At 43.8% G+C, this 22,369-nt stretch overlaps 1 protein-coding gene across 3 annotated transcripts in view; it reads left to right on the top strand.

The window, feature by feature from the left end:
- The window catches only part of PRICKLE1 (prickle planar cell polarity protein 1), a 100,985-nt gene that overhangs the window by 6,537 nt on the left and 72,079 nt on the right, over positions 1–22,369 (top strand). The window contains exons 2-3 of one of the 3 annotated variants that reach the window (XM_053252691.1): positions 206–379; positions 1,883–2,025. The gene's annotated coding sequence lies outside the window, so the exon portion shown is untranslated. Of the gene's footprint in view, positions 1–205; positions 380–1,882; positions 2,026–9,697; positions 10,175–22,369 lie in introns of those variants that run through there. The other 2 variants (XM_053252692.1, XM_053252687.1) reach the window with 2 other exon arrangements.

Here is a 22,369-nt window from a genome sequence, read left to right as displayed (position 1 = left end):
TAAATTCCCCAAATTTGCCCAAACTGGGGGTGTTGACCAATCATCCCTGAGGCAGTTCCATCAACATTTCTTTTTAGAGCCCTTTAGGGACAGGGAACCATCTTATTTCTTTTTCTATGTAAACTGCTTTGAGGACGTTTTGTTGAAAAGCAATATATAAACATTCGTAGTAATATCTGTAGTAATAGTAATTTTTATTTCCCAGAATAATCTTCAAGATGAGACCCCACCCCACCCCACCCATTCCCACAACATTAAGTGGTACAGTCCATTTTGCCATCTCAGGATTCTGCTGTCTCATTTTCCTGCATCTATAGACCAAGGGTTATTGATTTTCATGGAAGGGCTTAGCCAAGCTGTAACTCTCCCACTGAAAACAGTAAGTTTATAGAGCTTGACACTGATTGGATTGTGCTGGAATAGTAAATTGGTATAATGGAAAAGAATAGAAAACATTTGAAGCATCAAATCATCCATGTCACCATATGTGAAGGGCCAGTCAGATTACACTGTCTGTGCCATCGTTTCTCAGAGCCTTTTATCAAGCTGCTCACATTTAATTTCCATTTGATGTAATTGCAAGAATTGTGGCAGGAGAGCAAAGAGAATCCAGTTACAGTTTATCTTAATTGCAGTTCACTTTCTTCCCCATGGCATCTATTCTCTCTCTCCAAGGATGATAAAGAAGGAATTATGTGTTCTGTCACAATTAATCTGATGAATAATCAATTAATCTGATGAATAGTCAATATGTTTAGCAATGATGCTTTGTAGGTTGCATTTAACTAAAGGATTATGATACCCTCAGTGGGTAAATATAACATCTTCTCTTTCAACATATTATATTACAATGTAAAACAATAGAAACAAGGGTCAATCACTATTATCAGAGGTGTAACTATAGGGGGGGCAGGGGGGGCACGTGCCCCGGGTGCCATCTTTTCTGGTCACGTGGGGGGCACCGCCATGACCAAATGTTTTTTTAATTTTTAAAAATTTTTTGTTAATACAAATGTTTCCTGCTCAGTGCAGCAGCGCTGCAGCAGTCAAGGGAGCGCATCAGTGCCCCCTTCCCCACGAGCGGTCCCTTCCGCACTGCCTGCGCCCCCCCCCCATTGCTTTGCTGGCGCCTGGCAGCCAGTCAGTGGCCTGGCTTGGCGGCGGCGGCGGGCGCTTGTGAGGAAAAACCTAAGTATAATGTAGTATGTTGTGGGGGCGGCGGGGGGCACGTGGGGGGGGCACCATTTCAGTGCTTGCCCCGGGCACCGTTTTCCCTAGTTACGCCTCTGACTATTATGGCTCCTGATCTGCTTTAAAATGTTTGATTCCAATCTTCTAAGCATATAGGTTTGTTACACCACTATTTCCTCTCACGACTGCTCAAAAGCAGGCTAAGGGAGCCCAGCCTGCTTTGAAGCGGTCGTGTGCAGCAGCACTTTAAATTGTGTTTGGAAACAATCAAATAATTGCGCTGTTCAACAATTCATCTGTTAAAATTTGGCATACCTCTCATTCATACATGTAGAATACGATATTGGGCAGTAAGAATATGCTTATGTGGATTTCCCCTCCCTTCAAATGAGAGAATCTAGAATTCATAGGGGCCTATGACATGGAAGAGTTCTGAATGGCATACAAGGAAGGTAATCTGAGCTCACCGCAAAATTCACGAAGCCCATTCTAGAATCTGTTTTCAGCACCAAAATTGTGCCCTTGGACATTTTAATAAAATTAAATAATAAATACATAAAATCAATCAATCAGAGCATTGTAAGATGTCTTAATTGTTTGAGGTTTACTTGGTTTTTGGTTTTTGAGCAAATTCTGCATGTTGGAGAAAAGTTCTCCTATTGAATTTTTCCTTATTGTACAACTGTTACAGGCATAGGAACCTGCTAGGAAAAGTTGGGGATCCTACTTTGTACGCATTGCCTAGATGCACAAAGTACAAGCCAGGAACTTACCAGGACATTGAACAATGAATTATTTGCTCTTCATCCAAGAATTAGACATGGAAGGATAGTGGTATGTTCTCAGCTTCTCTGAACTTTCCATTTCTATGACTTCTGACTCTGAGATCCTTTTCTCCTTTCACTTAGCCTGAATACTCCATGATTATAGTGATTATTTGCTGATGGGGATTGACTCAAACCCTGCAATCTTGCAAGAACTTTCGAACTTCAATTCTGAGACTTCTTCAAGTACCCTTAAAGTTCTCTGAGTGGTTTTGACTACTGCAGAGCAGCAAAACAAAGAGTGTAAATGGAGGCAGCAAGGGTAATGTGATGAGATAACAAAAAGTCTTGTGGCTGGCATTTTAAAATCTAACAATGCCACAATACATCTGTTAGTATTTAAGGTGCCATAAGACTCTGTTGGTTTTGTTGCTACAGATTAATATGTCTACTACTACTACTACCACTACCACTACCACCATCATGAATATTTATATACCACTTTTCAACAAAAGCTCTTAAAGCAGCTTAAATTGGAAAAATAAATAATAAACAAACATTGTGGGGCCACTGCTGTGGATCCTGAAGCAGCGGTGCCAACTGCAGTTGCAATATAAGCGTTACTTACTATACTTTCCCTATTCATCACAATGGGGGGAAATATGGTAATGTTTGCCGTGTGTCGACAGTTCTCCACAGTGGCACCAGTGGCATGGGGACAATGGAGCAAGGGGGAACAACAGTTCCTGGGCCACCAGGTCTGGATGGGGCACCAACGCACCCCCTCAGTTCCTCCCCCAAGGCACCCCCTTGCCCCCTCCTGCACTCAGCCAGAGAACAAAGCACTCATTGGCTGGAAACACAAGGTGGGCCTCCTCCTGCCCAGCCATTGTTTCATTGAAATGCTGGCTGTCTCAGGGCTTCTTTCTTTGCCTTGCTTCCAGCATTCAATGAATCTCTGACTGGGGGTGATCAGGAGAGGGGTCAAATGGACCCTCTCCTGGGCAGTGGCTATGCCTCCCTGAATCAATGTCAGATGCAGGGGGCATGGCCAGCACCAGGGATGGGGCACTCAGCCCCACTGTGGAGTTTTCCCCCCAGTCAGTGGTTCATTGAATTGATGACTGGAGAAACAACTCCACAGTGGGGTTGAGTACCCCAACCCTGCTACTGGCCATGCCTTCTGTGTCTGATGTTGACACAGGGGTTTGGATGCATGTGCAATGTCCAGTAAAGGGGGGCTGCTTGCAGGACCTTGTCCCTTAGCTGCTGGCAAACTCCCTATGTCCCTGAGTTGCACTACTGCTTCCAGGTCCAAAGCAGCTGCACCAAGCTACTCCCATCCACCTGGAGTATGTGCAACATGTCAGCAGAAGTTTGCCGGTTTGAATCCTGCTGGTACTATATCAGGCAGCAGAGATATAGGAAGGTGCTGAAAGGCATAATCTCATTCTGTGCAGGAGGAGGCAATGGTAAACCCCTCCTGTATTCTACCAAAGAAAAGCACAGGGCTCTGTGGGCACCAGGAGTCGAAATCGACTGGACAACACACTTTACCTTAACCTTTAAACAGGTATAAGATCTGGCTCTATAGCTGCAATCCTACGTATACTTGCTGTTTGATCCTGTGCACATTTCCTCTGGGGGAAAACAAAGTCTTGTTGAATTCAAGGGGACCTATTTCCAAATGAGTGTGAACTGAAATGTAGACTTCTGTTCCCAAGCATACTTAACAGAAGTGTAGACTTCAATCCTAAGCATACTTAAATGAAAGTAAGTCCCATTGTTCTGGTGTGGGGCTGCTGGGCATGGCATGCTTGAAAGGGCGGGAGTGTGGGCAGTGGCACAGGTGTGAGTGGGCACTGCAGTTGAATGATCAATCAATCAATCAATCTTTATTTGATCTTTGACCAGCATAAGATAAAACATAGAAATAGTGGCGTTAGCCTATGCCTGAAGAAAGCAGTAAAGTCCGAACTAAGAACTATAGAATAAAATAAATGCATAAAGGCTACGAAGTTTAAAACTATGGGCATAAGACTAAAATCTATGAGAAGCTATTAAAAAAGTTAAGATAAGAATTAAAATATGATTAAAATATAAGATGAAAACTGTATAACTGGGTAGGAGAGGCAGCAGTGCAGGTATGAACTGTGTTGGGCCTAATTAGTTTTTGCTGGCAGTCAGATCCCAGCAGATTTTGCACACTGCCATGCAGAACTTGGCAACATTGTGTGTCGTAATAGGGTTGCAGTTGGAGAAGTAGTAGGGAGACATAGAACTGGCTTGTGCAGCCTGGCAACTTTGTAAGTACTGTAGTAGGAGAATGAGGGTGCTGCGGATGTCTCTGTAAAACAGGCAGTGTACGAAGACGTGCTCGATGGTTTCAATTTGCCCAGCATTGCAGGGGCACAGACGTTCTGGGAAGGGGATCTTCTTGTATCTTCCATCTAACACAGCTGAAAGGAAGGTGCTGCAGCAAGCCAGAGTGAAGGCTCTTCTGTGGTCAGTGGTCTCTAGCTGTGTTAGATACGCAGCTGGTGCCACTATATACCTTAGGCTTTCAGAGATAGGGAGGTTAGGTGCCCTACCTAGGTCGGTTGGTGCTCTGTGCAGAGGCGAAGCCACTATTGGGCCAACGGGTTCAAAGAACCCGGGCCATGCCCAATCAGGGGCCGCACCTCACAGCCCGGACACACACACCCCGCATCTGACATCAGACGCAGGGGAGCTGGTTTAGCTTCCGAGCAGGGGCTGTGCGGCCCCTTCAGAAGCTAGACTAAGGCTAGCGCTGCTTTCGCAATGCAGCCAGGAGCAGGGAAAAGGTAAGACAGGGAAGAGCTGCTCCTGGCTGTGCTGTGAACACCCGCCAGCCTAAGTAGCTCCTGAAGAGGCCACACGGCCCCTTCAGGAGTTAAAAGGCTGGTGCTTTATTTGCAGCACCAGCCTTAGTTTAGCTCCCGAAGGGGCCAAGAGGCCCCTTTAGGAGCTGGATTCCAACTCCCGAACGGAGCCTCAAAGCTCCGTTTGGGAGCCAGACCACGCCCTCCGCATCTAACATCAGACACAGGGGGCATGGCTAGCCCCGGTGTCTACCATCAGATGCGGGGGCGGGGTTAGCGGGGCTGCCTCCACTGCACACGGGCCGCTGGCAGTCAGGCTCCACTGCTAGTTCTGTGTCCATTATGCACTGTTTAAGAAGTGTCCTGGCCTTCTCATAACCCAGGGAAAGTAGTGTGTGTGGAGGGGGGGGGGCGAGCCTGATGATGTTGATGTTGCCCATCAGGGAAAGCAAAGCCAATAGGGTTCACCTTCCAGGTGGATTGGTATCCATCCTCCATCATTAAGGAGTTAGGAAGAAGGATAGTCTTTGCCAGAAATTGAGTAGGACAGTCATACTCTGGCCTCCACTTTCACCAGGTCTGGCTCCAGTCATAAGCCAGCATTGGAGACATGGCTTGGGAGGGTCATAATTCTGAATATCTGTCCTGGGCACAGAAACAGTCTAACCAGCAGAAAATAGATTGAAGGGAGGCAAAATCAGAGTTGGAGGACTTCACCCTACTCCAAGCACCCCCCTTCCTATTTCTGACATGGCAGAATGAGCAGTGAAGTGAGAGCTTTCCCACCTCAATCTCTCCCACAACCTTCCCTGCATTCTCCTACCCTTATACTGCACAGAGCACACTGTGTACTAATTAACCTGACCTCACCCTACCAATATTGCTGTCCTCCACCAATTCCCATCCCTTTGATTATTCTCATTCCCGCCCCCACTGATTCCTCCCCTGTTATCCTTAACCAGTGGTTGTGACAGCTGTGGCCATGGCTGCTGCCAGTACTACCACTGTAACCATTATGGTTATAGCTAAATAATCTCGTATATATTTTGAATAATTTGTGCAAAATAAAGTCATACTCAACTTTCTAATGACATACAGATACTAAATTTTACATGAACAATTCAAACAATGAAATTATTTGAATGTACTACTTTTTACAGTTTTACACCAGAATATGCTGGGGAAAAGGTTTAAATAACATATTGTTTGTACAGTATTCTTTAGAAGAAATCCTCAATATGTTTAAAAAGAAACCTCCACAAATAAATATAACTATCATATTTTAACAGTTATTGTCCCCAAAACCATATCATGCCCGAAAGAAACTGAAATTTTTTCTCAGATTCATATTTGACATGTATGGCCACTATTCAATAAAATGATTAACATTTGTAGTGCAGAGCAGTACAATTCAGTTCTTCTCCCAACATGATATTATATTTGAACTCTCTCAGCATGTCTCAAAATCCATTTGGGCTTTTCAAATGTTTCAGCAGAACGCTAAAAACAATCTTCAAGAGGGGAAATGATTGAGAACCCAAAGAGACTAAAAAACACAAACAGCTTTTTGTAAAGACCATGCCGTACCTAGTTTCCTCCCTTTGCAGGTTTTTTAAAAAAAACCATTGTGAAGGAAGATTCTTGAGGGCACAAACAGCAACTGAACTCACAAGAATGTAAGAATATAAAAACAAGTATATTTTTGCAAACATGCATTAACAGAAAAACATTTCAATGTGCAACTTAACATATTCTCATCCCACATGTTTCTTTCCCACTCCCCTCTCTGTCTCTGAATGAACCAATACTTAAGCAACTGAATTTGCATGAATGTAAAGATGTACAAGTCTCCTTAAGCAAAGACAGAAAAAGAGTGGAAGAGAGATGGAGAAAGAGTGGATGCCATTGTTGCAGATGGTTTCAACTAGGGGTGTGCGAACCTGTTCAAGCTCAAACCAGCTTCAAGTTGAACTGGCCTGGTTCGACTGGTTCAAGCTCGAACTGGACAGGCCCTCCAGAAAGGGTGGCCAGTCTAAGTTCAAGCCAAACCAGGCCAGGATTGGATTGAACCAGTTCGGCTCAGATCAGATGCTTGTAAAGGGGAATCCAGTAAGGATTGCCCTTTACAAGCATTGTGTGGAGGCGTTGGAAAAGGGCGGGGTGGGTAGGAGGTCACCTTACGCACTGCTGCAGTGTGTAGCTCCTTGGCATTGGTGGGCCACGTCGGGTCCCATAGGCCCACCGGCACTCAACCCCGGGTGAGAGGGGATATGGGTCAGGCCTCCATGCTTGTGCATTCCCCTTTACTGCATTCCCCTTTACAAGCATCTTAAATGGGTTGACCAGGTTTGACTTGTTTCGACCGCTCAGACCGGACCACCACCAGAATTCAAATTGAACTGCCCTTAGCGGATCCATGCACACCTCTAGCTTCAACTTTAGCACTGAAGAAGAGAACGAAGTCTTAGCAGCAGATAAACATAGCGGGGGGCAGGGTGGAAGCCTTAGAAGGTCATCAAAAGTAGAGCAGGGTCCTGGTGATTTTTCCGCTTGTTTGGGATGAAAAAGAAATAGCTGTGTTTGACTGTAGCTAAATGGCAGATGACAAGGTAAACAGGATGAATTTAGAATGGGTGAAATCAGTGAACTCTGACTGGTCTTTGAACAAATAATCCTTTTTCTTTTTAAAAGAAAGCCATGGAATTAAATAGTTGCTGAAGCTTTATAGCATGATGAAATACATTTGTAACCAGTTTCAGATAGACATGCAACTGAAAAGCGGATAGTAGCCAAAAACTCTTTTAAGAGCAAGACAGCTGGACAATTCAGCCCAGATATAGATCTGTTAATAGATTATTGTAAACATTTTAAAGAAGTCCTTCTTATTTAAAAAGAAACCATCCTATTTCCTCTATTATCAGAGATGAGGGCTGAAACAAGTGAAGGAAATAATGTAATGCCATAGCACAGAACTGAAGGTGCCTAGATATTACAATGATAAGACATTCAGAAATGCATGATGAGAAAACACCAAAGAACACACAGCACAACTTGCTTGGCATAAATTAGGAGCAAACAGAGCAGAACAATTCTGATAAGGTTTATTCCAGCCTTCCTTCTCTCCCACCTCCAATCTATTCCCCTTACTAAATCTTGGAGCTATTTCAGAGTAAGAGGTTTCAGGGTCATATACTAAGTTTTATAACTCATCAGCATTATTTTATTTGTGTGTGTGTTTTTAAAATGCCATTTGTTAAGTGCTGTTCTAACATTTATTGTTATGGATTCCACTGAATTTCAAATGAAGTGTACCGCACATCTCATTCTCAGGATATCTCAACAGAGGTGTAATCTGTTAAGGTTTACACCATAATGGATCAAAGTCTGTTTCTGTGCTTATGAAGACCCAGTTCATGCATAACATTAGAAAACAAATAATAATTTCTTACTGGGAAAAGGTTGTGGTTGGTTTTTTAATTAGTGCATTCATTTCCTTGTGCTCATTTAATAGTCAGGCTGATTATTATCCCAGTATTTTAGAAGATTACACATCCTTTTTCTTTTAATAATGGCAAACCACATGCAGCTATACTCATGACAGGAACTTTATCCGCTCTTTCTGAAGTCACAGTTTGTTTTGTCAGAGAGCATTTCATAAGTCATGCTAAGAACCTTGTTTAACGGGAAACATTATTTTAAGTTGGCTCTATTCTAGTGAACGTAGGTGTTATAGTTTAATGCCAGAATACAAATTACATGTAACTTGAGAAAATACTAATAGTCAAAGAATGATAGCCTGGAAGAATCTCTTTGTCTTCAATAGGATTCCAGAGTAAGTGCTGTGTGGATTCTTTGATTTCACAATTTGCATGTATAAATGTGAGTTGATTTTAAAGTAGAACTTCATCAATGGTTCTGAACACTTTTGTTTTTTGGATGTGAGTTGACTACATAATGTGATGCACACAAATGATTAATCTAATTGAGGAATACACGCAAGTGGCTCACATATAGACCCATAGCAGAAAACTGTGAATGTATAGGTTTATCCGAGAACCAGTCATGTGTTTTGCTCATGCAGCAAATGCACATGCACATTTGTATGTATTTATTTGTATGTATTTATTTGTATGTATTTGAAGGGCGTGTAAACCTTAAACCTTGCCTGAAAAGCACTATGTCATCTGACCTACATTGAATGCCATCAGTTTACGAGCTATTGAAAGTAATATCCTGTTATTTGTGAAATATTTTTATTTTTAGTTGATGACATTTATTAGATTATCAGATTATCAGTTTCTTATTAGATTAGATGCATTCAGCACAACTTGCATTAAAAATTCCATTGACTTAAACAGGACGTCCAAGTAAACACAAGTAAAAATATTTTGCACTTTGTAGGTCTCTCCACGTAGTATCAAACTGGCAGCACGTCAAAGGTGGAACCAAATGTTATGGTATCCCAAACAGTCCATCTATGCATGGGTGGGTACGAATATAAATGTTGTGGCTGAATCCCAAACGCATTCAGAGCATTTCTGGAGAAGCATTGACAAATATAGAACCAAATGCAGTGACCAAACCTCTTACTAGAAGCTGGAAGCAACGGTGGATAATCTAATTGTCAATTTCGTCGAGGGAAATTGGGAATTTAAACTTCCACCCACCCATTTCCTGTATTTCAATCCATCAGAGAGAGCTGTGCGGTACTTAAAACTTTGCCATGCGTCGGCGAACTTCAAATAGCAAGAAATGCCTTTGCTCAGCTAATCGTCCATTTAATCTAACGACACCCAAGACGGTGGCCTTTTATAGCGCTGCAATCACGCGAAAGCACGCTCCCCACCAGTTCCCCCCCCCCTTTCCTTTGCCTCGCCTATCCTGCTAGGGAACACACAGAGCCATCCCAAACCTTTCCATTCAATCCGAAGGAAGGCAGTAAACCGGTCCTCTCCTTGAGAGATCCAACACGCCGGGTTTTCCGAGCTGCCGGCGAGACGAAGCCTTTCGGCAATTGGCGTCCACGGCCGGCTGCAGCCAATGGGCTGTGGGGAAAGCTGCTCTCATTGTAGTGGGCAGCAGCAAGCGCTCGAGTTCCATACCATTCGGCAGAGAGTCAGGAGCGGTGTGCGCTGGTTTCTTGTGCTGCGGCTCCTTGCGTGTGTGTGTCTTCCCGGTGGCGCCTTCTCTGCTGACACCTCCCTCCGGTGTTTCCGTTTATCATGCGTGGCTCCGGCTTGCAGTGACTTCTCTGGGGAGCCAGAGCCGAGCCTGGCTTCTGAGCGCAGTTGGCTGCTTTCTTGCCTTCAATGTTGATTCTCTGTCCCTCGTAGGAATACTTGGGGTGCTGCATTGCCAGAAATCTTCGCTTGGAGGGTAAGTCACTGAGAATTCTTTACTGGCCTGTGCCGCGCAGCAGGCGGGGGAAGAAAGGTTTGTTTTCTGTGATGGGAGGCCAGACCGGGCTGCTTGCATTCGAATGACCCGGTCTCGGAGGAAAGCGGCGCAAGATGTCATCTTCTGCAGCATCTCCTGTCAGTTTGCAGAAGATTCCTGTGAATCTTGATTGATCGGGCAATCGGGATGGCAACCCCTCGAGCCCTTTAACTTCTACAAAGAACGATCAGTGATCCTTTCTGATGTGAAAGAAAGAGCTTAGTCTGCATTTACGGTTTAAACGGAGCAGTTCTAGGCACGGTGCCTCCGAAGTCAGTCCCGCTGAGTTCAGTGGAGCTTTCTCCCGCGTAGGTCTGCATAGGATTACTGCCAAAGAGTGACTAGCAACCCCATCCTCTACCTGTCTGCTCAGAAGTAAATCTCGTTAGGTTAAGTTGGCTTAGGTGTCCACAGGATTACACCGTAAAAGATGGTGTGCCGTAAAGGATGGTGTGTACTGCCGCACTGTAAAGGATGGTGTCTGTAGTTTATTGATGGGGTGAACTTGGATCCCATTTGGTAAATGTGTGAAAGGTGAATTAATTAGCATGGTATCCTAAGAACGTACTCTTGTCTATGCACTTCTCAGTATATGGACTGTAGGCAAAGATATTATTTTGAGCATGCTTTAGGGATCAGTCTGTATACAAAATGGATGTACAAGGAAAATGAGGAATGCATGCATGGATTTTCAATCTTTTAAGCCGGTTGTGGGGTTATTCGTGTGGAAGAGGCTGGTACAGAGCACTCCAGAAAGGCTTGTGTTGAGTAGCCGGTCATGACAAATGAGTCCATCGTGGCTGGGCTAGTTCCACTCAGAGCTGAAACTTGTTTTAATGGAACCTCTGAAGTGGCTCTTAGTTTTTCATAGTTGTGTCTTCTGTGTGCTAACAGCAACACACACAGAGAGGTGATATAAATATAACATAGCATTAGGAATATATGAAGCTATTTATTATATTGAGGTTGGGGCATGTGTATAATTAAATCTCATTACATTTGGGGGGGGGAGCTATATTTATCTTCTGCCTATAGTAAAGTTACACCATAATCAAAGGATGTAATATAGCCTCTGAGGCATTTGCTTCAGAATATCTGGGTTTATTTATTTATTTTTACACGCCTAGCAAGGCAAGCTCCATCTGTCTTTCTAATGGGCCATGACTATAGATGGGTGTGAGTTTCAGCATGTCTGCCTGAATCAGGCTCCAGATGTGTGAGCTCAGCTGTTGTCTGTCACTTCGGTGACAACTGGCCTTCCCCCCAGCAAGGCTTTGCTTTCTCCATTACCCTCGGCAAAGTGTCAGTGTTTCAGCTCCCTTCTCTCTCTCTGTGTGTGTGTGTGTGTGTGTGTGTGTTGTGTGTACTGCAGTCCCATGGGAGAAGGGCAAAGTGTCAGTGTTTCAGCTCCCTTCTCTGTGTGTGTGTGTGTGTGTGTGTGTGTGTTGTGTGTACTGCAGTCCCATGGGAGAAGGCAGTTTTGTTTGGCTGTCCCTTACAATATATCTGTATTTAGATCCTTTAAAGCTGAGGAGAAGAGAGGAAAGAGTTAAATATTACAAGACGTATTAAAACGCAGCTTAAATTCAGCTCCAAGGCACAGGTTTGGTTTTCATTGTGAGAGGCCCCCCCAAGTGTGGGGAACATTCAGCCCCTTCACTTTCAAGCAACATTGGCCGCTCCGTGGGGATCTAAAACTTAAATAGCAGCCATTTATCTTGGCTGTCCCTCTTGGGGATTCTATTCAGTGTGTCTTCAGCATGCTTCATCTGGGGGTTGATATCTGGATGTTGGCCTTGGTCAGAAATCTGTCACTGTTCCACAGCTGGGGGGCTAAGGAAAGCAAAAAAGAAAGCTTTCTGCTAGCTTTACTGTTTCTAAAAACCATCAACTGGGGAACTGCCACGCAGTGGGGAAGTTTTAACAAGCTCCCTGCACACTGTTTATGTAGAGGATTTGAAGGTTAGCCATGTTTATTCCCAACATGTTGTTAAAAAGGTGTCAGAAATAAATGGCTATCATGTATTTTCTTTGCATAGCTTGACATGTGGTTAAGAACGCTGCCTGTAGTTATGTTTGTCTTCTCCCCCATCCCAACTTTTGCCTGCAGCAAGTTTACCAGCATCCAGTTGGATTTCCAGGCTAATTTTGCTTTCTTTCTCTCCCCCCGTCCCCACCTTTTTTGGACTCTGCTGAAATATTTGGGAGACTGTTAAAGTGAATGAATGTTAAGAATTAGTTTATTGTTTCAGTTGCTCACCAAAGGAATAGTTTACTTCGTTAAAAGTAAAGTAGATCACTGCAGCAACAGATATTTATCTGTTTTGGTAGCAAAAAACTGATAAAAACCTGAAGTAATAACTTCTGAGTTCTGATCATGGTTGCTTGGAAGCAAATCTGAGTTCAAGGGGCTTTTTCCCATGTAACCCTCAGACTGAAATAGTGTGAGCCAATACTTGGGAATAAATGACACTAAACTCAGTGGGACTTGCTTTCAAGTTAAACTTGTAGAGGATCACACAGCAAGTCACATTTTATAACTTTGGATATCTGTGGCTGCTATTTCTCTTTGTATTAAAAGATATTGGAGTGAGTCAGCCTTGGTTACCTGGACAAACTTTAACATCAATTTGGGAGGGGAAAGCCTTAGAGGGTTAATAGCTGAGCTATTAAGGTTGGAGTCAGAAGTGGGTAAAAGCCAACAGGGGAGTCTGGATTTCCCTAATATCCTGTGATATAACTGAAAAGGTAATTGTTTTTTCTCCCCTTTTTCTATTTTTTAAAAAATAGTTTCTGTTTGGGGCTTAAAAAAACAAGCGGTACCCTGCATAATTAGAACAAAAATACTCTAATGCACAGTGGTGAGTGGTGCAACTCACAGTGGTGAGTTGTGGGACTAGGAGAACTGAGCGGAGAATTTAAAATTATTAAGGACATCTAGATCTTCATACAGAAATGAGAGTGTGCTTAGTCATCTAGTCTCTGTTTAATGACAAAGTTATTAATGACAAACTCTGTAATTGTAGTATTGCGTATTAAAACTATTATTTAAAGATCATTCATGATAGAGTTTCTGTCAAGAAAATAACATCAGATCCCCCCCAACCCCCAGTTTGCATGCAGCATGGCTTGCTGCGGAGTACTTTGGTGAGTTCATAGTTACTCGCTCTGTTGTTATCTGCTAAGTCTGTCTCCCCCTGTCGTCTTAGAAAATACATGAGTTTGGTAATTGTTCAGCACACTGGAATTGGTATTGGTCTGTCTTGCACAAAACTCTTCTACAGGAAACAGGGCTCTGTCAGAGGTAGCTGTGCTGATATTTAATACAGCCATTACCTTCTGGTGCTTCTTGAAGAGCAATCAGCATACTCAGCAGAAAAATATTTATCTCTAAAGGCTGAGTCTCAAGAAAAACACAAAGAAAGGTTTGGGCCAAGTAATTTGGCCTATCTTTGAGCAGAAAGCTATGATTCTAAGCCGAGAGCAGTGACTCAAAGGCCACTTAGTACCATCTCCTGTCACAAGACCGGATCACCACCCCTACAATAGAGTCAGCCTACTGCATCTTCAGATACATTTCTCAGCACTGGCATTGATCTTGGTTAAAAATTCTTTCTTCATAGACATCGGGCTGGATCCAGACTAGTGTGAGTGGAATAACACTTTGTTGTACACTGAAGTTCCTTGGATACTCCCATCCACCTCCTCAAAAAAGCTGCTCCTGAGATTAGGGGACACTCAGAAATAGTATGGAATGTGTTGTGTCCAGTGAGAGGGGTGGAAATTGAGTGGAGAATTTCTTGTAAATCTCAGGGGCACAAGACTGTACTTGAGGAGTGGACAGGATATTCCCTTTGCACAGTCATTGTTGTGCTCATGTGAGCATAAATTCAAGCACAGAATTATAGTGTGTGTGTACCTTAGTTCCAGTATTTGTTTGTTCAAAGCTGCCATGGTCTTATAAAAATGTCCCCTTGATTCATCTGAATGGCTAATATTCCTTGTGAGTGTGTTCTTGAAGAACCCCTTTTCAGGGTAGAGACCTCCAGTCAAAGATTTAGCTAGCAATTTCAAATCAAGATATGACAGGCATCGCCTCCCCAGGGCTTCTTCCTGATAGCACACACTCATTCCAATTTCTAGATCATACATAAAGGTAGTTTTGTTTTGCAAGACTTCTTTTGTTCTTTCTACCATCTTTCTCTTCCTCCTCCCCCTTGCAAAACTGACCTCACATTGCTGTTATGGTGGCTGTACTGTCAACATTATATGATCCTGTCTTCTTCAGCAGTTAGTAGGTTTGTTAATATTCTGTAACGTGCAGCAGCTGAGGCAGTGGCCTCAAGTGCACCTAGGTAATTTCTGAGCCTGGACCTAAATCCCCCCCCCACACACACACACAGTGGTCATTTTTAACATGACCACATCAGCTAGGACAGACTAAAAAGGATTTGGGGGCCCCCAGGGGCAGTGTTCCCTCAAACAGGAATTCCCAGATGCTGCTGACTACAACTCCCAGAATCCTCAACTTCAATGGCTTTTGCTTGGGGATTATGGGTCAACAACTATGTAGTCAACAACATCTAGGAATCTCTGTTCAAGGGAACACTGCCCAGGGGTGTCTGGAGGCCCTGGACTTCTGTCTGGAAGTCTAGGGATAAGAGCGCGTCTGAGTGGCTAATCCTTTTGTCGTCATTCTAACATTAAACATTAAGACAAATTGTTTCTTTTACTTTCATGAGTAATGAACCCCTAGGTGCTAATTCACATTACATTTGTAGTATTTGAAGATAATTGTTCCCAAATAAAACTTTCAGTGTTGGTATAAATTTAGGACCAATATAATAGAAATAGTGGGATCCTATTATCAGGTGGAGAGAAAGTGGGAGTTTTGGTTACCCAATGAATATTGTGGGTTAGCTGTTAGTGCATACTCTTGACACTGTTGTTCATGGAGGCTTTTACATAAGAATAGTTTTGGTCCTGAGCCAGTGCTGACTCTGGTTCAGGGTTGCAGTAATCTGAGGTAGTTTCCTGTAGTGTTGAGGTTTATCCTAGATATACAGGTGAGTATCTTTGCTTGTGTATCTGTTTGCAATAATGGGGCCTGTAAAAAAAGAACTATCAGCCTTCTTCCTTCCCCCTTTGAGCTGAAAAATGGTGGGAAGCAACATGTTTTACAAGTTATAGCTCACTGATGTCATGACACTTCTGGCAGCGATACTCAGACTAATCAAATTGCTTTTGTCCTTGCCAAAATGACAGTCTTTCCAGATGCAGTTTCCTTAGTTCTTGGTCCATTGTCAAAGGGTATTTGCAGTTCTTGAGAGAAAGTTCTCAAGAGGTCTGTAATAATTCTTCCTTTGTCTTTATATCATTTTCATGTTTAGACTTTGTTCTAAATGAATTAATCTCACTACTCTTGCCAAAAGCATGGTGTGACAGCTCAATGTATATTCATCAGAGCTCATTTTCATGATCACATTTCTGCAGAATTTTCAGAATATGAAAAATAAATTAAGATGCTGAGAGAGTGATGTGAGCCAACATAAACACTTTCATATATATTTAAAAATCAGCTATGAAGCTACTGCCACTTACTTCTTCCTGGAATGGTGCTTAAAAGAGCAGTTTGATTTGTTTGTGTGGGTGGGGGCCATAAACTGTAATTACTGATTACCAAAGATGTGAGAATACTGCACAGTAAACCTGGGGCAGTTTCTGTCCAATATATTTGTTTTGTTTCACTGGTTCTGAACTTCTTTTCTAAAACAGTGATCAGTCTTCTGCATCTCGAAATCTAGTATCTTCCTTCTTGGTGAGGGCTTGGAATTACCCCCCTCCAGAAATGACATTATTATACCCTACTGGGAGAAGCAAAGAATACATTGGCTGATGGCCCTCCCAGTGTGAAAGGCGAGTATGTCCTATTTTCCCAATGCGTGGAAAACATCTGCACTGTTCTCTGAAAACCTTCTCAGAAACTGGCATTACCATGCAAAAAGTGGTATAAAAATTACTTGTGACCCCCTCCCAGTGTTGGAAATCTCTGGAATGATGTGTGGTTTGGTGCTGGGTGAGGTGCCTCCTGGGATGAAACTTGGTGCAGGAATGGGGTGGAGCTGTAATAAAGCTGACGGGTTCAAAGAACTTGTCGTGCCCTGTGTCTAGGAGCTGCCAAGTGTGCGGGAGTGTCCACCGAGTTCCCCTATCCCTCTGGCTGGGGCTCCCACCACTGCTACCATCGGCCACTTCCAGCTTCTGCTGCTGACAGCTGCCTCCTTCAGTGGCTCACCCAACTCTGCCCATCTGCCTTCTGTTGGGCGGAAGCCTGGATGATGGAATGAGGATAGGTGGAGCTGAGCAAGTCACCAAAAGAGGTGGCTGCGGCAGGAGTGGCTGCCTTTGGAAGGGGGGAGCTTGGCAGCCTCTCCCGATGATGGGAAGTGTGTGTGTGTGTGTGTGTGTGTGTGTGTGTGTGTGTGTGTGTGAGCATGTGCACTGCCAAAAGGGGCACTGCTGCAAGTGGGGAGTATGCTTGTGTTCATTATGTGAACATGGACCCACTCTCCCCTCTCTATGCTCCTCTGCAGGAAGGTGCTGCTACTGGATGCAACCAATGGGCTTTCAGTTGGTCAGGCCTGTTCTAAGACATGGACATGCATTCTGTTCTTGATATCTAACATAGAGAAACTTTGCACTCTTGCTTTCTGAGTCTCTTGACTTTGTTACCTTTATCTCACTCTGTAGGTCAGGATGTCTGGTATGATACTTTAATGCACTCCTACAGGGAATGAAAGCAGAACATCTAGAACAATGCAAGCTTAAGTTGTGTTCAGCTGTGCTGTCTAAATGTGAGATGCAGAGTTCTTGCTTCACAACTGCAGCCTTTGATTTCAGTAACAATTTTGCTTGAAATACTATCCGTTATGTACAGTATTAGAGTATGAAGCAGCTGTGCACCAAAAAGCAATCCCAGGAACTTTCCAAGAGTTGAAGTATGATTGTATTTAATTTAAACAAGGCTACAGGCACTCCTCGACTTAAACACCCGACTTACAAATGACCCATACTTGCATACAAAGTTCCATAACATATTAAGTTAATGAAGGCCCCAAATTACAAACACATACAAATGAGTTGTCTCTCACTGAAACTATATGTGTTCAGAGTTATAAGCATCCAACTTATAAATGAACTTTTGGAATGCAACCCGCTTGAAAGTCGGAGACTCCCTGTACTTGGTTTCTTGTGACTCTCTTTTGTTGTAAGCAACTTTCCCTTTGGCTTGATTTCTTTTCTTTTTTTAATTATGCAGTGAATGTCCACAATAATGATCTGGAAAAATCCCAATTAAAAGCATTGCATGGAACTATAGGTGACAGCAGCAGCGTGTCTTCAACTTGGATCATTGCCAAGCTTCTGCAAAGCAGGAAGTAGATAGGAGGAGGTGCCTAATCAGGGGTGGAGCCACCATTGGGCAAACGGGTTCAAAGAACCCAGGCTGGTGGCCAATCAGGGGCCGCGAGAGCGGCCCCGACACGCCAGACGCGGGGGCGGTAGTTTAGCTCCTGAGCGGGGGCTGCGTGGCCCCTTCGGGAGCTAAACTACCGCCCCCGCGTGGCCCCTTCAGCAGTTAAGCTGCTTCTCAACTCCCGAACAGAGCCTCAAGGCTCCATTCGGGAGCCAGACCATCCCCCCCGCGTCTGATGTCAGACGCGGGGGAGTGGCTATCCCCTGTGTGTGATGTCAGATGCAGGGGCAGGGCTATCGGGGCACCTGCCACGGCTGCACACGGGCCGGTGGTGAGCTGGCTACGCCCCTGTGCCTAACCCTTTTCTATCTCCCACTTCCTCTCCCTACCCCCAGTTGCTTCTTTCCAGACTAAGCTTATTTCCACTTCTGGAGCTCAGTTAGGAAGGAAAAAAAGAAGGGTCATTGGAGCGGGGAGTAGAGAAGTGTCAGACTCTTGAATATTTCCACCACTTTTCTCCTTGGAAACTGCCGCCCACCCTTCCTTACAAATGTTTGGTATATTACCACTGTCACATGACACATGTAGCACTACCTTAACTGGGCCTGGATCTGATAGTTGTCTAGATGGAACAACTTGGAAGTCTAGATGGAACCCTTGGAAGCCCCATAAAAACTTTGTGATCCTAAGTATTTACTGCACTAAATACTGTAAGTATCTAGATGAAAAGATGTCTAGTTTAATGCCCAGTGTGCATCCAGAGGACTTGCCATTTGTTTCAACTGGGTGGCAGATCTGTGTGGAGCTCTAGCATTAACACTGCCTAGAGATGTACAAATCAGGCAATATAAAAATATGATAGATAAATAAAATTAATTATGTAGGACCACAGCAACAAGATTAGCTATTGCTCAGTCTGTTGATGATAAACACCTATGCGTCTTAAGTCTTCCTCTTCATCAGACACCTTTGTAACAGCAATCGTTTTCTTTTCTCATATACCTAATAGGATTGAACTAGTGATACAGAATAGTCCATATAGCTGAGAGATATACAGGCAAACTGTGACCCACAGATCCAGCATCTGTGGCTTCTCATATCTGGTTGAGGAATTGACACCTAACAATGGTGTGCATGAAAAAAATGGGGAGGGTTACCTCAGAGGTTATTTCTGGCCGCCATTTTGAGCACAAGTGCCATTTTGTGGCTCATTTAGTTTTTTAAAAAACCCTTTCCCATGGAAATCACAGAATAATGGAAAATTTCGGACTCCTTGGGGGCAGTGCTGGACTGCTGGAGGCCCATGGAGCACGGTAGGGTACATTACTTTGTGTGTTTGCCCATTTTGCCTGTTTTCCCCATGATTTTTGACCCTGCAGGAACCTAATCCCCTTGATCCCATTGCCCTAATATCTTGGTATTTGTGGTTTTGTTATCTGTGGTAATTGCAGAGAATGGAACTCCTGCAAATACTGAGGTCTATCTTTATGCTTTGTTATATTACCAGGTTTTTCTAAGCAAAGGCATGGGTTATATGCAATACAGTAACTCCTGTATAACTGCAATGCTGTGCCTGTACTGTAATGGTTCAATTCGGAAATTATTCTAAACCATGATTTAAAATTGGTCAGACAAGCATAATCGGAAACCATGTTTTGAAGTGTATTTGTTTGCAAACAGTGAATTGTGCTAGTTACAGTTTGGCATAATGCCTGAATTGACAATGAGGCAATTCACACAACTGCTTGAAAGCAGGCTAAGGGAGTCTCCCAGTGGTTAGCCTGCTTAATTCCCCCACTTAACGAGGTTAGCTGAGCTAACCCCATCTTGGCAGTCATGAGTCACCACGGTGTGGCTCTGCACTGTGGCGACTTACGAGGAGACCCTCCCCCCCCAACTGGGAGGCTCCAACAAGCCTCCCAGCCTTGGGAGTCTCCCCAGAATGCCCCAGGGTATTCTGGGAATTCCAGGGACTGGGCAGCCCCCGATCCCCACCACCCTTACCTGCTCCGTGATGGATCCAGTAGTCATGTGGGCGGCCCCCTGCTCGTCCCCCAGAATGACCCATGCACTTAGGGTATTCTGGGAATTCCAGGGACTGGCTAAGCCGCTCTCTCCACCCAAACCACCTCTAGGCACTTCACTTTGATCATGTGAAGCACCTCAATACATATTTGGGGCAATTGTTCCACCTGGGGGGCTGGTGATTCTAAAGACTGGACTGCTGAGCAGATAGAAAAAGGAAGCAGAGAAGCCAATCTAAACCATATGTTTGACAGTGACTGGATGCTCAACCGTGGTTTGATGTGTAAACGCTAAGCTTTGGTGTGGTGTGATTATTTATAGAGTGCCATAGGCCTTAGAGCCACACAGGCAAAAATATGTGCCTCTATTTATTAATTCCCCCCCCTTCAAATTTTATGCCTCCCCAAACTTCTGTCTTTGGGCAGTTTACAACAACCCCCAAGGAGTTTCACTTTCTAACAGACAATGGGAGAAAACAGGAGAAAGAAGGAATTATTACCAGAACTGCCTCAAGGTTCTGGGTAGACACCTCAAATATGCTTTTGGCTTGGATTGGGGTAATTAGCTTGGCTTGGGGAGCAGTTTGGTTCCAGTATCAATTCAAGCAAGTTTTGGAAAGAACGAGGAAGCAGGAATACCATTCAAAAGCTTTATTAAAGATAAATGGGGGTACAGAAGGTTAAAAAGAGTTAGGCAGATAAAATAAATCTTAACCAATATTCTAAACTGACGTTTTAGTTGCAATAACTTTGGCTGAGGTTCTAAACCAGAGCCTGGTTAGAGGTTTGCTTTAAAAAGTGCCTAAAAGAGTAAGGAGGGAAGCAGAGAAGACTTTAGAAGGTCAAGATGTTAGTTTACCTATCCTTCCTGATTAAGTCGGTGCTTTTGTTGCATGCACCAACAAACACACCTTATAAGTAGCAAGCAGGGGAAGCTTGGATGAAGAAGAGCGAGGAGCAAATGGCTACAATTCGCATGTCTGAGAGCTTGTATGATAGTGATCCCCTCCTACGTGAACAAATAGGTGCCTTTTAAAAGTGGCGAATCTCTTTATTTAGCAGGCAGAGAGCAACTGGCCCTATCCATCCCCAGCACAGCATCCCTCCAGTGGCTGTTGCTAGTGTCAATCTTAAGTGTCATTTTAGACTTTGAGCCCTTTGGGGACAGAACCATCTTTATTTTATTTATTTAGTACATTTCTTTATGTAACCACTTTGGGGACTTTTGTTGAAGAGTAGTATATAAATATCTGTAGTCGTAGTAGAAAGATTCTGAGGTGCTGGGTTCAGGACTCCGAGGCCACGTGCTGTGGCCGGGGGTACATATACCCAGAAACATGCCCGGAGGAAGTTTCCAAGCCATGCTCCCTCCCTGCGGAACAAAGATGTTCATTTCTAGATGAACATAGTCAATTTTGGGTGTAACTTGCCAGACAAAATGGCAGGAATAAGCTATATAAGTGTGCTTGGGTGCTGAATGGCGGTACTTGAGTGCTATCTTAGAATGGTGCAAAAAGATACAGGCCCATAGTTTTTAATGAGTTGGTCTCTGCCCGACACTTGCTCATGCAAGCGACCAGCTGTGAACCATTGACTCTGAACAAGATGATAAGTTCTAAATAAATGGGGGCTACGATCCCATAGCCTCACACTGCTTCGTACAATCCAGAATCATATAGAGGGTTGCCTTCTGGGCTACCCCAAAATAGGGCTGATCAGGATAGATAAGGATAGGAGGGGAAATGTGGGCATATGCAGCTACACATATTTAAAACTTGGCTGCAGTTGGGAATGAGGATTAATAATAAGCCACAAGTCATGAAGAAAAGGCAGAGTTTGAGGAGGAATCTGAAGAAAGAACAAGATGGCATCATCTACATGTTAGGAAAGGGATTCCATACAGAGGGGAGCAGCAAGGTAAAGTGGGGATTTAAGGGAGCCAGGGGCACTTGAAATGGGGGAACAAAGATTTCTGCTGGGGACATAACAAGAAATGAAGGTGGGAGAAAGGTCAAGGCTGTAAAGAGTTTTACAGTAAGGAAGAAGAGTTTGTGCTAGATATGGAAGATGACCAGAAGTCAGTGAAGGATTCTGAGGAGGGTATCATGGTTGGAATGACAGAAGAGAGGAATCATTTTGGCAGCAGAGTTTTGGATGGAGGTGAGAGGACCTAGATGAGAAAGGAGAAGGCTGCAGTAGTCAAGGTGGGAAAAGATCAAGCTTTCAGCCAAGGCAATATACCAGTTTTGCGGAGATGTTGTGCCATTGACAGATGCATTCTTGTTTAGCAGTCATGTGCCAAAGCAGAAGGGCAAATTGAGAGCTTAAAACTTTCCCAAATGACTTTAAGCCCAGAATAGAAAGACTGGTGCAACTAGGGTAAAATCATATGTCCTTCCCAGATGATTTCTTTGCACTGCTCTCATGATTTGCAGCTGAAGGTCACTACGTCCTAGATGGTGTAGAGCTTTAGCAACTTTGTTAGCAATTTCTTCTCTTCTTATCCCTAGGTGAAGAAGTGCTACACTCTTTGTTCCAGAGCCTCCTTTTGTCTTGGCCAATAAGGTCAGCTTCTTCCACCACTGGTCCTGCATGCTCTCATATCTGGACCCTCACTATGCTGGTACATCAGGGTGG

The sequence above is a fragment of the Hemicordylus capensis genome, chromosome 5, assembly GCF_027244095.1.
Source record: "Hemicordylus capensis ecotype Gifberg chromosome 5, rHemCap1.1.pri, whole genome shotgun sequence".
Taxonomy (NCBI): Eukaryota; Metazoa; Chordata; class Lepidosauria; order Squamata; family Cordylidae; genus Hemicordylus; species Hemicordylus capensis.
Note: the sequence above shows the minus strand (reverse complement) of the source record. Positions and strands in the feature narration are given on the sequence as shown.